The following is an 18,781-nucleotide window of genomic DNA, read 5'->3' on the forward strand; positions in this document are numbered from 1 at the left end:
ACAGTAATAACACTAAATGTTAATGGTCTGAATTCCCCAATTAAAAGACATAGAATGGCAGAATGGATTAAAAAACAGGATCCTTCTATATGCTATCTACAGGAAACACATCTTAGACCCAAAGATAAACATAGGTTGAAAGTGAAAGGTTGGGAAAAGATATTTCATGCAAATAACAACCAGAAAAGAGCAGGAGTGGCTATACTAATATCCAACAAGTTAGACTTCAAATGTAAAACAGTTAAAAGAGACAAAGAAGGACACTATATACTAATAAAAGGAACAATTAAACAAGAAGACATAACAATCATAAATATTTACGCACTGAACCAGAATGCCCCAAAATACGTAGGAATACACTGCAAACACTGAAAAGGGAAATAGACACAAATACCATAATAGTTGGAGACTTCAATTCCCCACTCTCATCAATGGACAGAACATCTAGACAGAGGATCAATAAAGAAATAGAGAATCTGAATATTACTATAAATGAGCTAGACTTAACAGAAATTTATAGGACATTAAATCCCACAACAGCAGGTTACACCTTTTTCTCAAGTGCTCATGGATCATTCTCAAAGATAGACCATATGCTGGGTCACAAAGCAAGTCTTAACAAATTAAAAAAGACTGAAATCATACACAACACTTTCTCGGATCATAAAGGAATGAAGTTGGAAATCAATAATAGGCGGAGTGCCAGAAAATTCACAAATACATGGAGGCTCAACAACACACTCTTAAACAACCAGTGGATCAAAGAAGAAATTGCAAGAGAAATTAGTAAATACCTCGAGGCAAATGAAAATGAAACACAACATATCAAAACTTATGGGATGCAGCAAAGGCAGTGCTAAGAGGGAAATTTATTGCCCTAAATGCCTATATCAGAAAAGAAGAAAAGGCAAAAATGCAGGAATTAACTGTTCACTTGGAAGAACTGGAGAAAGAACAGCAAACTAATCCCAAAGCAAGCAAAAGGAAAGAAATAACAAAGATCAGAGCACAAATAAATGAAATTGAAAACATGAAAACAATAGAGAAAATCAATAAGACCAGAAGTTGGTTCTATGAGAAAATCAATAAGATTGATGGGCCCTTAGCAAGATTGACAAAAAAATAAGATCAGAAATGGAAGAGGAGACATAACTACTGACCTCACAGAAATAAAGGAGCTAATAGCAGGATACTATGAACAACTTTACGCTAATAAATACAACAATTCAGAGGAAATCGACGGGTTCCTGGAAAGACATGAACAACCAACTTTGACTCAAGAAGACATAGATGACCTCAACAAACCAATCACAAGTAAAGAAATTGAATTAGTCATTCAAAATCTTCCTAAAAGAAAAGTCCAGGACCAGATGGCTTCACATGTGAATTCTACCAAACGTTCCAGAAAGAATTAGTACCAATTCTCCTCAAACTCTTAAAAAAAATCGAAGTGGAGGGAAAACTACTGTTTGCAGACGATATGATACTATACATCGAAAACCTGGAAAAATCCACAACAAAACTACTAGAGCTAATAAATGAGTACAGCAAAGTAGCAGGTTACAAGATCAACATTCAAAACTCTGTAGCATTTCTATACACTAGTAATGAACAAGCTGAGGGGGAAATCAAGAAGTGAATTCCATTTACAATTGCAACTAAAAGAATAAAATACCTAGGAATAAATTTAACTAAAGAGACAAAAAATCTATATAAAGAAAACTACAAAAAACTGTTAAAAGAAATCACAGAAGACCTAAATAGATGGAAGGGCATACCGTGTTCATGGATTGGAAGACTAAATATAGTTAAGATGTCAATCCTACCTAAATTGATTTACAGATTCAATGCATACCAATCAAAATCCCAACAACTTATTTTTCAGAAATAGAAAAACCAATAAGCAAATTTATCTGGAAGGGCAGGGTGCCCCGAATTGCTAAAAACATCTTGAGGAAAAAAAACGAAGGTGGAGGTCTCGCACTGCCTGACTTTAAGGCATATTATGAAGCCACAGTGGTCAAAACAGCATGGTATTGGCATAAAGATAGATATATCGACCAATGGAATCGAATAGAGTGCTCAGATATAGACCCTCTCATCTATGGACATTTGATCTTTGATAAGGCAGTCAAGCCAACTCACCTGGGACAGAACAGTCTCTTCAATAAATGGTGCCTAGAGAACTGGGTATCCATATGCAAAAGAATGAAAGAAGACCCATCTCTCACACTCTATACAAAAGTCAACTCAAAATGGATCAAAGATCTAAACATTAGGTCTAAGACCATAAAACAGTTAGAGGAAAATGTTGGGATATATCTTATGGATCTTACAATTGGAGGCGGTTTTATGGACCTTAAACCTAAAGCAAGAACACTGAAGAAGGAAATAAATAAATGGGAGCTCCTCAAAATTAAACACTTTTGTGCATCAAAGAACTTCATCAAGAAAGTAGAAAGACAGCCTACACAATGGGAGACAATATTTGGAAATGATATATCAGATAAAGGTCTAGTATCCAGAATTTATTAAGAGATTGTTCATCTCAACAACAAAAAGTCAGCTAACCCAATTACAAAATGGGAAAAAGACTTGAACAGACACCTATCAGAAGAGGAAATACAAATGGCCAAAAGGCACATGAAGAGATGCTCAATGTCCCTGGCCATTAGAGAAATGCAAATCAAAACCACAATGAGATATCATCTCACACCCACCAGAATGGCCATTATCAACAAAACAGAAAATGACAAGTGCTGGAGAGGATGCGGAGAAAGAGGCACACTTATCCACTGTTGGTGGGAATGTCAAATGTTGCAACCACTGTGGAAGGCAGTTTGGCGGTTCCTCAAAAAGCTGAATATAGAATTGCCATACGACCCAGCAATACCATTGCTGGGTATCTACTCAAACGACTTAAGGGCAAAGACACAAACGGACATTTGCACACCAATGTTTATAGCAGCGTTATTTACAATTGCAAAGAGATGGAAACAGCCGAAATCTCCGTCAACAGAAGAGTGGCTAAACAAACTGTGGTATATACATACAATGGAATACTATGCAGCTTTAAGACAGGATAAACTTATGAAGCATGTAATAACATGGATGGACCTAGAGAACATTATGCTGAGTGAGTCTAGCCAAAAACTAAAGGACAAATACTGTATGGTCCCACTGATGTGAACAGACATTCGAGAATAACTTTGGAATATGTCATTGGTAACAGAGTCCAGCAGGAGGTAGAAACAGGGTAAGATAATGGGCAATTGGAGTTGAAGGGATACAGATGGTGTAACAGGACTAGATACAAAAACTCAAAACTGGACAGCACAATAATACCTAATTGTAAAGTAATCATGTTAAAACACTGAATGAAGCTGCATCTGAGCTATAGGTTTTTGTTTTGTTTTGTTTTGATTTTACTATTATTACTTTTATTTTTTTCTCTATATTAACATTCTATATCTTTTTCAGTTATGTTGCTAGTTCTTCTAAACTGATGCAAATGTACTAAGAAATGATGATCATGCATCTATGTGAGGATGTTAAGAATTACTGATTGCATATGTAGAATGGTATGATTTCTAAATGTTGGGTTAATATCTTTTTTTCCGTTAATTAAAAAAAAAGAGAGAGAAGGGGTAATTGGAGCTGAAGGGATACAGACTGTACAACGGGACTGGATATAAAAACTCAGAAATGGACAGCACAATACTACCTAATTGTAATGCAATTATGTTAAAACACTGAATGAAGCTGCATGTGAGGTATAGGTTTTTTGTTTTTGTTTTTTGTTTTTTTTCTTTCTATTATTGTTTTAATTTTTATTCTGTTGTCTTTTTATTTCTTTTTCTAAATCGATGCAAATGATGAATATGCAACTATGTGATGTTATTAAGAATTACTGATTGTACATGTAGAATGGAATGATTTCTAATTGTTTTGTTAATTCTTTTTTTTAATTAATAAAAAAAATAATAAAATAACCTCCAGGCTAAAAAAAAAAAAAAAAAAAAAAAACAATTGATCCCTCTGGGAGCCTCATTGAACTCTCTTCCTCATTGCAACTATAAACAACTCATGACACATCCCAGCCTAAGAAGGGCTTGGTTACCAAAGGCTGAGAACCTTAGTAATGACAGTATTGGTTACACCACTAGGTAAGCTATTGAGACCTGCCTAGGTGATAGTTGATATTGAGGGAACTTTAGAATGGATAGTCTAGGAGAGCAACAATGAGAAATGGATGCATGTGTTCATGAGGCTGACTGCAACAGTGGTTTGTCCCATGGCCTTCCCTGTTCCCAGAGGTTCCCAGCAGGAAGAGAATCATGTGAGAATCATGGACAACATTCTTTCTGAACTTTCTTTGAGAAGTATATCCATTTGGCACAAGGTACCAATTGTTACAGAAACAGGGACTCAGGGACTCCGGAGGTGATACACTCTATATTAATTGTATCCTTTATCTTTTGTTGTGATACACTCTATATTAACTGTATCCTTTATCTTTTGTTGCTATCTTCTATGAACGCCGGTGGTTACTAATCAATTTAGGTGATAATATGACTTAAGTTGATTCATTCCATGGGCATACGGTGGCTTGTGTATGGTTAGGACCTCAGATCTTTCATGATTAATTACTAAGTAGATATAAAGGATCACAAAGAGTACAAAGTGCTGAAAATTCTTCTTAGTACCCCTCCACTGATCCAAGTTTTGCCTCATATCTCATTCTGATTCCCAAACACTGAATTTTACATATTTTCTCTTAAATGAGAACAAGAGGATAAACAGTTAGATGCCCTGCATAGCCCTTCTCACAGGATCACACTCTGGTCGAATTTAAGGCCACAGCTCTTTAGTTGTCTCATTTGCTGACATCCTTCTGCAAACCTTTTCTTTGCCCTTCAGGTGTAAGAGCCCTATAGCCTCCTGTTGTTGCTGATCCATGGGTGCTTCACCTTTGCCCTCAGGTTCCCTGCAATTTGACTACACTTTTTAAAATGTTTTCTTTTAAAACAACTCTCTTCTTTTTCAATTTTTCTTTTTATTTTTTTAAACGAGCTTTATTGAGATATATTCACATACAATGAAATCCGCGAAAAGTGTACAATTGGTAGCTTTTAGTATAATCACAGCGTTGTGCGTTCATCACCACAATCAATTTTACAGCATTTTCATTACTCAAACAATAAAAATTCCATACCCCTTAGCAGTTACCGCTCAACCCTTCTATCCTTCCCCAGCCCTACATAGCCACCGATCTAAATGATTGGAATCATGTGGATTTTATACAAATGGAATGATGTACCATGTAGTAGTTTGTTTCTGCTTTATTTCACTTAGCATATTATTTTTAAATGTTATTTTTTAATTAGAGAAGTTGTAGTTTTACATAAAAGTCATGTAAAAAATACAACATCACCACATACCCCCTGTTGTTGATGCTTTGCATTGGTGCAGTACTTTTTCACAATTGAAGAAAGAATATTAAAATATTACTGTTAACTATAGTCCATCATTTGCATCAGGTGTATTTTTCCCATATATCACCCTATTAATGACAACTTGTAACAGAGCTGTACATTTGTTATAACTCGTGAAAGAAGGGACCCTATTTTCCCTATTAACCATAGTCACTGCCCACCACAGGCTGCACTATGTTATACAGTCCCAGGCTTTATCTTCTATCTTTCCTTCTAGTGACATTCATGACCCCATACTTCGCCTTCCAACCACACTCACTCACACAATGCAGTGTAGTTAATTACACTGACAATAATGAGCAACCATCACCACCATCCATTTCCAAACATTTATACTCAACCTCATTAGGAATGCTACACAAATTAAGCATCAGCTTTCCATCCACTAACCCCATTCTGTCTCCTGGTACCTATATCCCAGTGTTTAACTCTATGAGTTTGCTTATTATAATGAGCTTGTATCAGCAAGATCATGTAATATTTGGCTGTTTTGTCTGGCTTATTTCATTCAAGATAATGTCCTCACAGTCCATCCATGTTACATCTATCAAGACTTCTTATAGCTGAATAATATTTCATCATAGGTGCAAAGCATATTTTCTTCATCCAAATTCATAGGTAGATTGGTGCTTGGGGATTTTCTATATATAGGCTCATGTCATATGCAATACTGAAAGTTTTACCTCTTCCTTTCCAATTTGGATAACTTTTATTTCTTTTTCTTGCTCAGTTGCTCTCCTAGAACTTCCAGTGTAATATTGAGCAACAGTGGTGACAGTGTATATGCTTGCCTTGTTCCATATCTTAAAGGGAAAGCTTTCAGTCTTTCACCATTGAGTATGATGTTAGTGTGGGTTTTTCATATATGCCCTTTATCATGTTGAATATTTTGAACTGTTTTTATCAAGAAAAGCTGATAGATTTTGTCAAATGCTTTTTCTACATTGATTGAGATGATCATGTAGTTTTTCCCCTTTGATTTGTTCAGGTGGTGTATTACATTGATTTTCTTGGGTTGAAACACTCTTACATACCTGGGATATAACCCACTTGATCATGTTGTATGATACTTGTAAGGTGATGTTCAATTTGATTTGCAAGAATTTCAGTGAGGATTTTCATCTATATTCCTTAGATAAATTGGTCTGTAATTTTCTTTTCTTATAATATCTTTATATGGCTTTGGTATTAAGGTGATATTGGCTTCATAGAATGAGTTACATAGCTTTCCCTTCTCTTCAGTATTTTGGAAGACTTTGAGCAGGATTGGTATTAATTCTTCTGGAATGATTGGTAGAATTCGCCTGAGAAGTCATCTGGTTCTTTTGCTTTTCTTTGTTGGGAGATTTTTGATGACTGAGTCAACATCTTTACTTGTAATTTTTCTGTTGTAGTCTCCCATTTCTTCTAAAGTCAGTGTAGATTGTTTGTGTATTTCCAGGAATTTGTCTGTTTCATTTAATTTTTCTAATTTATTGGCTTACAGTTGTTCATAGTACCTCTTATTATACTTTCTATTTTTGTGGGATCATTAATAATGTTCCCTTCTCATTTCTGATTTTATTTATACACATCTCTCTTTTTTGTCAGTCTAGCTAAAGGTTTATTACTTTTATTGATCATCTCCAAGCGTCACCTTTTGGTTTTGTTAATTCTCTCTATTTTTCTCAATTTTGTATATTTCTAGTCTATCTTTGCTATTTCTTTCTTTCTGCTTGCTTTGGGTTTAGTTTGCTCTTTTTTCTGGTTCCTCCAGGTGTGCAGTTAGGTCTTTGATTTTAGCTTGCAGAACTCCTTTTGGTATTTCTGCTAGGGTAGGTATTTTGTTAACAAACTCTTTCAGTTTCTGTTTATCTGTGAATATTTTAATTTCTCCATCACTTTTGAAGGACTGTTTTACAAGATAAAGGGTTCTTAGCTGGCAGTTTTTCTCTTTTAGTACTTTAAATATATTATACCACTGCCATCTTGCCTCCATAGATTCTGATGAGAAATCAGTACTTAATATTATTGCAGCTCCCTTGAATATAATTAATCACTTTCTCTTGCCACTTTCACAATCCTCTATTTATCTTTGGCATTTGACATTCTGATTAGTACATGGCTCAGAGTAGATCTATTAGGATTTCTTCTGCTTGGAGTACTTTGTGCTTCTTGGACCTGTTTGTTTATGTTTCATACAAGTTGGGAAATTTTCAGTCATTATTTCCTCAAATATTCTTCTGTATTTATAAAAAGAATATATAAATATTCTTTTGCCTTCTCTCCTCTTTATGGGACACTCATTACATATGTTTGTGGGCTATGTGCTGTCATTCAAGTTCCTGAGATCCTGTTCAATTTTTCTCATTCTTTTCTTTATCTATTCTTCTGTAAGATTTCAATTGTCCTGTCTTCCACTTTGCTGAATATTTTTTTGTCTATTCATATCTGCTGTTGTGTGCCTCTAGTGTATTTTTAATCTCTTCTATTGTGACTTTCATCCCCATAAGTTTTGTTATTTTTCTTTTCATACTTTCAAATTATTTTTGCTCACCCAATCTCTTCTTAATATTCTTTATCCATATTTTCATTCATCTCCTTGATTTAGTTTAGGCTATTTGAATAGCTATGATTAGTGGTTCCACATTCTGTGTCTCCTCTGAAGTTTTAATTTATCCCTTTGACTAGGCCATATCTTCCTGTTTCTTAGTATAGCTGGTAATTTTTTGCTGCTATCTATGTATCTGATTATCTTGGTAAGTTTACCCTGAAAGTCAGTTTCTATTTCTTGCCTAGGGTTTAATTGTTGATTGGCTTTGTGTTAAGTCTCTTCTTTGACACTTCGTTCAATCTATTGTAGTCCTTTAGAATTGCCTGTGTTTGGCCGTATGTTTCAGCTCTTGTTCATTTGATTCTTGCCCTGAGTGGGTGGTACACTTTCTAAGATTGGATTACTTGTGAGATTGTTTCATGACAAGGAAAAATCTTCTTTCCTCACTTGCTTTTCCAGAAATCTTGTCCTGTTCTGTTTGTTTCTGTTTTGCCTCTATATACACTCCTTTCATTGCCTCTAGCTGCTTTTGCCTGGAGGGCAAATTCTGGTAGGAAGGCTAACCCAGAGAGGACTCTCCCAGTTCAGTATTTCCCAGCCAATGCAAGTCCAGGGATGTATGCATGGCCTGCAGACCAGTTCCAAAGAGCCCTGGGGGAGGTTGTGAAAGACACCAAAAGCCTTTTGGTTGGCTCCCTTAGGCAGTGCTTTCCTGGATTTCCCATAAGATGGTGCACTTTAGAAAACTTCCCTCAGCCCTCATAACACCCTCCACCAGCTTTGCCCTGTCAGGGATGGGGTTGAAATAGAAGTTCAGAGCTGGGACACAGCTATCTAAATTCACTGTCAAAATTGTTTTAGTGCTTGGCTGTTTCTCCCACTCCCAGTTCTTGGTGAAGAGGGCTTCCACACCCTTCTCCATTGACAGCATCCAGACATGGGCCACATGGAGTGGTTTACCTTGAGAGTAGGGCATGGATGCCAGCAGTTGCCATAGTGAGTCAGTCAGCTTTACCACAGTTTTTCAGTCTCTTCATTCTGCTCTTCCTTTGGGTCTTGTACAGTGATCTCTTGGCCTCTGCAAGTCCAGAACAATTTGTTCAGAGAGTTACTGCCTGCCATTGGTTGTTTTTTAAGGGGAAATGAGTCCTGTAGCTTCCTACTCCACCATCTTCCCTGGAAGTCCCCCTCCACCCCCCCCCCATTAAAAACTCTCTCTTAAATGTGTCATTTGTTTTCTATTGGAACTCTGAGTCAAATGTTAGGGATTCACTTTAAGCAACCCTGATCATCACATTTCCACTGTAGGATACTTGAGGCTCTACATCCTCACACTAATTCATTACCCTTCTTCAATTTTAAACATTAATCCCAGGAAACAACACGGGTGACGAGGATAATTAGCCTTTGCTACAGTAATACTGCAAAACAACCTGAAAACCTCAATGACATGCAAAAATACATGTTTGCTTTGGACATATCTGGGGTAGGTAACTAGGTAACTGCTGATCTTGTCATAGTTATCAGTACATAGTTTTGTTGATCTAAAATATCATCAGCTGAGAATTTGGGAGTGACTGAGCTCTAACTCATGTGTCACTCCTCTTGGAATACCCAGGCTGCCTAGGTATGTCCTTTTTATGGTGACCGTAGAAAGAAGTGACAATGCTGAACTTTCCCTGAGCCCTGTGATCCTGGAAAACATGGGAGATTAAAGAAATCCTCCCACTCTCCTGTGTTCCAGAAAGCAGGTTCTCCTGATCAAGACAGCTTCAACTTGCCCTAGCTAAGCAAACTTCAGATAGGTTTCCTCCTGACTCTAGACACCTGGCCTCTCTCACCTTGCTCTGGCCCTTACAGAATCCAGATGGAGCAGGTAAGCTCAGGAGTTATTCATGCAACTGACCCACCTTAGTGCTTCACCTTCCCTGAACAACCTCCAGTACTTTTCCACGCTCCCTCTAGTCCTTATCATCCCCTAACCTCTCACTCCATTTTTATATCATAAGAGTCACAAAAAATGAGTTCATTCCTATGTTTACTTCATAATTATTTCCCTGAAAATTTCAGATTTTCAATATTTACTACTCTTACTCAAGTTGAAGGACTTCTATCTTTTACCAAACGACTGATCCAGGATCCAGAGTATCACTTATGTCTTCTATTCCTGCCTTTGTAAAAGCTCAAAGAGTAGGGAAGTGTATCTGAAATGTTCCACTTCCCTGGATCTTTCCATGTTTGTGAGTCCTTGAGGACCCCCTACCACGAGAAAGGCTCAGCTCCTCAGGATGGCAGATGCCTCTACAAGCTCCTCAGTCTCCCCACAGGATCTTCAACAGTCTTGCCTGCTCCTCACTGCAGTCCTACCAACTGGCCCCTGCATTTGTCTATGCCTCTGTTTTCTATTTCTCTTTCCCATGCTTATTTCATGGCCTGAAGTCTTTGTACTTTCCATTCTATCTTTAACTAGCTCCTAGTTGATCTTTTACATTCACATCAGACATTGCATTTCCAAGAATCTTTCTTGGGTTCTCCTGGTTTGTGAAGATTAAACTTACTGTTACCCAAATATCTGCCATATTTTTATTCAAAATGCTTATCTTTATGGAAACCTCCCCAATATTCCTCTCTGACCCCAGCCCCAGCCACATCTTTCCCCGACAGAAGTGACATAGTTCTTGCCATGTGTTGTTGTTGTGCTGAATGTAAGTGAATTGAACTGGTGGTAAAATAAGTTTTCTGAGGTCACAGTTATCAGAATTGTGACTAATATCCCAGTTTTCTGGCTTTCCATTTGGGCCAGTTTGAATCTGTGTTGTACCCCAGAAAAGCCATGCCCTTTAATCCTCATTCAGTATTGCTTGGTGGGGTCTTTCTAATTGTTTCCAGTTGTGGGTGGTAACTTTTGATTAGATGGTTTCCATGGAGACGTGTCTCCACCCATTCAAGGTGGGGTTGCTTATTGGGGCCCTTTAAGAGGGAACCATTTTGGGAAGAGCTTTAGAGCCACCAGATTCAACAGAGCCAACAGAATGGACAGAGCCCTGGGGAAGCTGTTGAAGAAGCCTAGAGAGAAAGCTAGCAGATGTTGCCATGTGCCTTTCCAGTTGAGAGAGAAACCCTGAACATCATCTGCCTTCTTGAATGAAGGCATCTTTTCCTGGATGCCTTAATTTGGACATTTTGGGGGGCTTGCCTTAATTTGGACATTTTCACAGCCTTAGAACTATAAACTTGCAACTTAATAGATTCTCCTTTTTAAAAGCCATTCCATTTCAGGTATATTGCATTCCAGCAGCTTGCAAACTAATACACCATTCTATTAAATGAAACACTATCCAGTTGCTTATTTAGCATGCATTGATTGGTTAAAACTATTCATAGAGTGCCTGCTATGTGTCATTTGGGGAGAGGTAAAAACATTGAGTCCCTGTTCATCATGGAACTTACATTCTAAATTCAGTTCAGTTTATGATAAATAATTATTAGAGCAGGAAAGAATATCATACATCTTAGTATGATTTCCAAAACTGAGAATTAAATCTTAGAAAGGGAACTGCTAAAATCTTATTAAATCAGTAAATTCATATTATTAATCTCAAGTGCTACCCAACTGGTTTTCTAAGCTCAAAATATTATTTTCTTCTAATACTTAGAAAATTGTATATATTAAACATGTAGTCCTTATGCCATTTTTAGGGTTTGGTTTGACATTACTCTGCAAATGCTTTTTTCCACAACAGTATATTAGTTAATGAATGTTCTTTTGGGAACTAGATTCTTTAGTTTAATTATTCTTCTTTAAGATCTTGGCTCTGTAATTTAATCCCTCTAAGCTATAGTCCTCTATTTTTTTATAGTCTTCTATTTTTTATTATAGCATAATACCTTTAAACTCATTAATCTCCTACTAATTTTATGAGGATTATCAGAAGATAAATATTAATAAAATACAATGATTTAGCTTTATAATTTACAAAGCAATTTTACTTACATTATCTCATTAGATGGAGTATTATTTCTTACATTTTTATTGTAATTTTGACATCTTCAAAAATTCTGTGAATAAAATTAAAATAAATTTTACAAGTATATTCAAATGGTCACATCATATCCTATGTAATATCTAACAAATATTATGTTTTAGGAAAACATGAACAAAAATAAATTTTACCAAATATGCATATATATCTTTATCTATATATATAAATATAAATGAGAGAGAGAGAAAGAGAGAAATAATTTATCAATTAGAAGTGAATCCAGTTGAAGTGATACATAGAAAGATACTTAAAACTTTCCAGTAATCAAAGGAAAGGAAAATATATAGATCATATGCTGGGACACAAAACAGGTCTTTATAAATTTAAAAACATTGAAATTATTCAAAGCACTTTATCTGATCACAGTGGGATGAAGCTGCATCTCAATAACCACCAAAGAATGAGAACATTCACAAATATATGGAGATTAAATAACACATGTTAAAACAACTAGTGGGTCAAAGAAGAATTTGTTAGAGAAATCATTAGCTCTCTGGAGATGAATGAAAATGAGAATACAACTTATCAGACCTTATGGGATGTGGCAAACGCTGTGCTAAGAGGGAAATTTATTGCACTAAATGCCTATATTAAAAAACAAGAAAGAGCAAAAATTGAGGACTTAACAGCACACCTGGAGGAACTTGAGAAAGAACAGCAAATTAACCCCAAAGCAAATAGGAGAAGAGAAATAACAAAGATTAAAGCAGAGATAAATGAATGGGAGAACAAAAGAACAATAGAAAGAATCAATAAAACCAAGTTGGTTCTGTGAGAAAAATCAATAAAATTGATGGACCACTTGTAAGACTAACAAAGAAAAAAGAGAGAGGATACAAATAAACAAAATTAGAAATGAGAAGGAGTGCATTACCACAGACCCTGAAGAAATAAAACATAAAAGGATACTATGAATAAACTATATGCCAACAAACTAGGCAATTTAGATGAAATGGGAACAGCAATCATATAATCTTTAAATAGAGATAGTTACACATTTTTGTTTCAAATATGGATGCCTTTTTTTCCCCCTCTGTGCTTCTTAACCACTTGGTCTAGAACCTCCAGAACAATTTGTATAAACATAGCAGGGATGGGTGTGCTGGTTTAAATCTGTTATGAACCCCAGGAAAGGTGTGTCATTCAATATTGATGGGTGGCAACTTTCAGATTGTTCCTATGGAGATGTTACCTACTGAATAATTTGTGGTAAAAAATTTTTTAAGTATTATAATCCTTTATTTTTTAACTTTTTTTATTGTGAAATAGATACAAAACAATAAATTTCCATGTATATTTTAAAAAGTCATTGTAGAATAGATTTTAAAGTTTGGTGTATATTACAGTTCCAGGATTTTTCATTTTTTTCTTCTAGCACCTCCAAGACACTGGAGACCAAAAGAAATATCAATATAATGATTCATCAGTCATACTCATTTGTTAAATCCTACCTTCTCTGTTATACTCTTTCATCTCTGTAAGTAGCATATATACATAAAAGCAATAAATTTCAGAGTACATCACAATAATTAGTAGGATAACAGATTTCAGAGTTTGGTATGCATTACAATTCCAGTTTTAAGTTCTTATTTATAACTGCCCTAAGGTACTGTAGGATAAAAGAAATATGAGTATAATGATTCAGCACTTTACTCATTTGTTAAATCCAACTTTCTCTGTATAACTCCACCATCACTTCTGATCTTTCTATCCCACTCTTTAGGGATATTTGGGCTATGTCCATTCTAACTTTTGTAGAATGGGTCTGTTGATAATATGGGGTGGTGGACAGAACTAGTTGATGTTCTGATGGATAGAACTAGTTGATGTTCTGAAAAGGCTGGCCCCTCTGCATTTCAAGATTTATCTGGTCTAGGGGCCCATCTTGAGGTTGTAGGTTTTGGAGAGTTACCCTGGTGCATGGAAACTTTATAGAATCTTATATAATGCCCTAGGTATTCATTTAAGATTGGAGGAATCATTTTGGTTGGGGGTTGGCAAGTTATGATAGGTGGCAGTATTTAAAATCTCTCAGCCACTGATACCTTTTTTTTTTTTACACTTCTTTTCCTCTTTTTGGTCAGGATGGCATTATTATCCCATGGTGCTGGTGCCACACTCATCCCTGGGGCTCATCTCCCATACTGCCAGGGAGAATTTCATCCCTGGAATCATGTCCCACGTAGTGAGGAGGGCAAGGTTTCACTTGTAGAGTTGGGCTTAGGAAGAGAAATGCCACATCTGTGCAACAAAAGAGGCCCTCCAGTGGTGACACTTAGGCATACCCTAGGTAGGCTAAGCTTCACTGCTACATTCATATGCTTCGCCAGAGCAAGCCTCAAGATCAAGGGCTTGGCCTATTGATTTGGGTGTCCCTAATGTTTAGCACAGTATCCAGGGTTTCCCCGGTGGTAAAGTTTAATAACTCCATAATTTTCCCCCATCCCTCAAGGGACTTTGCCAACACTTTTTGATTATCTACTTCATATACTCTGGGATATGTCCAATCATATACAAGATTGAAGGCTTTCTTTCTTATTCTGGGCTCCCTGTGTTTGGATTGCTTAAATAATTTGTCTAGATAGGTTGAGTTAGATAATGTGCGATGGAAAACCTAGAGTTTGGACATAACACAACTTTCTTTGGTCTCACAGAGTAGGTGAAGTTCTAAAATACATGCAATGAAAAAATAAATGAATGAATGAATGAATGGTAGGCCATGGTAGCTCAGCAGGCAGTGTTCTCACCTGCCATGCCATAGACCTGGATTAAATTCCTGGTATGCCTGCCCATGCAAAAAAATGAAATAATAAAATTTAAAAAATAAAATAAAATACATGAAATGTCTTCCTTACTTCTCTATTCTGAATTACCTTAATCCAGACCTAATCAGCTTCATTCTTATCTCCAAATACCAAATTGTACGTATTTAAAACAGCCCCTCAAAATCCAAAGATAACAATTATTACCCCAGACTAAATGTGAATGCTATAAGAGCTTACAATCTAGGCCCTAGTTTTCTTAATTATTTTCTAAGTGAGATCAAACAATATTTGCTCTTTTCTTTCTGGCTTATTTTGCCTCACCAAATTCCCCACAGGTTCATTCACATCATTGCATGCCTCACAATTTCATTCCTTTTTGTAGCAGCACTGTGTTCAATTATTTGTTTTCAGCATCATTCATCAATCTTCTCAGGCACTGCATCTTTCAGCCACCTCTATCTACTGGGACTCCTGTATAATGTCCAAAGTCAGCAATCCATCAACACTCTCAATTGTACACTATTTCATTGTTCTCAAGAGAAAGATAGCCGATAAACACACCCTCACAGAACAGAAAATCCAAACCTCCCCCATCTTTTGTCCCTACCCCCATTATGTATCCCTGACATTGCTGCGGTACTGTTAATATTTTCTTTTAAACCTAGCCCAGAGAATGCAATAGTATTTTCCCCCTATGCTCCAAAATTATATACTCTTTGTACAAGATTCATCCTTTGCAGTAGTTCATGCAAAAACTTATTTATATTTGTAGTGTTAATTGGTGAGTCACATAAGTCTAAACATCCTCTATTCACCTTCAGTATGTTAATATTATGTATAGACCCACTAGTGAACTGCCTTCACTTCTGTCTATTCCCTTACAATTAAGTTCAACCTTATTAGCAAACTGTACACCCACATCAAGCTTCTGTGTATCTCTACGTCCCCTACATTCTATATTAAAAGCCTCTGTTTTTACCTTTGCCATGGTCATAAAAGTGGAAGCATACAATCTCTGTCCTTTTGTGTATGGCTTATAACTCAGCATTATGTCCTCAAGTCTCATCTATCTTGTCATGTGGTTCAGGATGTTATTCATTCTTACTGCTACATGATATTCCATTGTATATCTATAACACACTTTGTTAATCCACTCATCTGTTGATGGGCACTTGAATTGTTTCCATCTTTTAACAATTGTGAATAGTTCTGCTGTGAACATCAGTGTGCAAATCTCTGTTTGTGTCACTGCTTTCAGCTCTTCTGAGTATTTACTGAGTAGTGGTATTGCTGGATCATAGGGCAACTCGATATTTAGTTTTTTGAGGAACCGCCAGATGTCTTCCTTAGTGGCTATACCATTATACATTTCCAGCAGCAGTGCATAAGTGTTACAATTTCTCCACATTCTCCCCAGCATTTATAGTTTCCTGTTTGTTTAATAGCAGCCATTCTTATAGGTGTGAAGTGGTATCTAGCTGTAGTCTTATCTGCATTTCCCTTATAGCTAATGAGAATGAGCATCTCTTCATGTGCTTTTTAGCCATTTATATTTTCTCTTCAGTAAAATGTCTATCCACATCATTAGCCCACTTTATAATTAGGATGCTCATTGAATTATATGATTTCTTTATGAATACAGGATATCAAACCTTTATCCAATAAGTGATTTCCAAATATTTTCTCCCATTGAATTGGTTGCCTCTTCAACTTTTTGACAATGCTTTTTGAGGCAGAAAAGCATTTGATTTTGAGGAATTCCCATTTATCTATTTTTTCTTTTGTTGCTTGTGCTTTGGATATAAAGTTTAGGAAGCTACCTCCTATTTCTAGTTATCAAAGATGTTTACCTACCTTTTCTTCTAGGAGCTTTATAGTACTGGTTCTTCTGTTTAGGTGTTTGACCCACTTTGAGTTAATTTTTGTATAGGGTATAAATTAACGGTCCTTTTTCATTCTTCTGGGTGTTGGTACCCAGTTCTCCCATGCCCATTTATTGAAAAGACATTTTGTCACCTTTCACTGGATTTGGGGGCCTTGTCAAAGATCAGTTAACCATAGATTTGGTGGTCTATTTCTGTAGTCTTGATTCAGTTCTGTTGGTCAATATTTTTATCTTTGTGCCAGTACCATGCTGTTTTGACCAGTGTGTTTTTATAATAAGTTTTAAGATTGGAGAGTGTTAATCCTCTCAATTCATTCTTCTTTCTTAGGGTGCTTTTTGCTGTTCAGGGTTACTTTCCCTTTCAGATGAATTTGGTAACCAGCTTTTCCAAGTCTTCAAAGTGCGTTGATAGAATTGGTACTGCATTGAAAGTGTAAATCACTTTGGGTAGAACTGACATCTTAACTATATTTAACCTTCCTCTCCATGAGCATGGAATGTCTTTCCACTTATTTAGATCTTCTTTGATTCTTTTAACAATGTTATGTACTTCTCTGTGTACAAGTTCTTTACCTCCCTAGTTAAGTTCATTCCTAGATACTTGATCCTATTAGTTGCTATTTAAAATGGAATTTTTTCCTTAACTGACACCTTGGTGAGGTCATTGCTTGTGTATAGAAATGTTACTGATTTTTGCACATTAATTTTATATCTCACCATCTTGCTGAATTTCTTTATTAGCTCAAGTAACTTTGTTGTAGATTTCTTAGGATTTTCCAAATATTGTATTATGTCCTTAGCAAATAATGAAAATTTTACTTCCTCCCTCCAATTTGGATGCCTTTTATTTCTTTTTCCTGCATGATTGCTCTCACTAGAACTTTTAGTACAGTGTTGAATAATAGTTTTTGACTTGTCTCATTCCCAGTGCTACAGGTAGAGCTTTCAGCTTCTCACGATGATGAAGGAAAACATCACTATGATAGCTTCATGAAACAAGAAGCTTGGAAAGAAAGCTAGCAGATGTTGCCATGATCACATGTGCCTTTCCAGTTGAGAGAGAAGCCCTGAACATCATCGGCCTTCTTGAACCAAGTTTTCTTTCCCTGGATGCCTCAGATTGGACATTTCTATACACTTGCTTTAATTTAAACATTTTCACAGCTTTGGAATATGTAAACTTGCAATTTAATTAATTCCCCTTTTTAAAACTCATTCTGTTTCTGGTATATCACATTCTGGCAGCTTGCAAACTAGAACAGTTTGATCTTTGGTCAAAAGCATTCTGTCTCTCATCTTTAAGTATGATGTTCACTTCAGGTTCTTTGAAAATGTCCTTATCAGATTCAGAAAGACTGTATTTCTCCATTAATTTGCCATTGCACCACTATAAACATATCAATGATTTTTTGCATTCTTTGTATGAAAACCACTTGATTGTAATATAATTCTGGATTGGTTTGTTAAAATTTGTTGAATATTTTTGTGTCTATGTTCAGGAGGTATATTGGGCTGTAGTTTTTTTCTCTTCTATTGCCTTTGATTGGTGTTAATATTAGGATAATGCTTTTCTCCATTCTTCTGTTTTTTTTTGAAAGATGTTAGGAAGAATTTTCTTTCATCTGTTCCTTAAAGTTTTCATAGATATTGCTAGTGAAACTCCTGCTGAGGAGTTCAGTCGCGGGTGTTTAATAACAATGAATTAACTTCTTTAATAGAGTACTAGAGTTATTTTTAAATTCTCTTACTGTCCTTTTGGTGTCTGTGGGTAAGTATTTATGTCCCTTTTATCATTTTGATATTGGTATTTGTATCTTATCTATTTATTCCTTTCTTACCCTGGTTGGAGGTTTATCGATTATACTGATGTTTTGGAAGAATAAGCTTTTGATTTCATTAGTTTTCTCCATTGATTTAGTGTTGTCAATTTATTTTACTACTGCTCTAATCTTTAGTATTTCTGCCCTCCTTTTATCTTTTGTTTCAATGTTCTGTTCTATGCCCTGTTTTATAAAGTGAAATTTAGCTTACCAATTTTAGATCTCTCATCATTCCTACTA

General features: G+C 35.9%; 1 long non-coding RNA gene across 3 annotated transcripts in view; it reads right to left on the reverse strand.

Annotated features, from left to right (window-relative positions):
• The window catches only part of LOC143653475 (uncharacterized), a 57,009-nt gene that overhangs the window by 15,568 nt on the left and 22,660 nt on the right, over positions 1–18,781 (reverse strand). Inside the window, exons 2-3 of one of the 3 annotated variants that reach the window (XR_013161307.1) lie at positions 12,023–12,087; positions 8,989–9,106 (exon numbers count right to left, since the gene is read on the reverse strand). This is a non-coding gene — a long non-coding RNA (uncharacterized LOC143653475). Of the gene's footprint in view, positions 1–6,118; positions 9,107–12,022; positions 12,088–18,781 lie in introns of those variants that run through there. The other 2 variants (XR_013161306.1, XR_013161308.1) reach the window with 2 other exon arrangements.

The sequence above is a fragment of the Tamandua tetradactyla genome, chromosome 13 (genome assembly GCF_023851605.1).
Source record: "Tamandua tetradactyla isolate mTamTet1 chromosome 13, mTamTet1.pri, whole genome shotgun sequence".
Classification (NCBI taxonomy): Eukaryota; Metazoa; Chordata; class Mammalia; order Pilosa; family Myrmecophagidae; genus Tamandua; species Tamandua tetradactyla.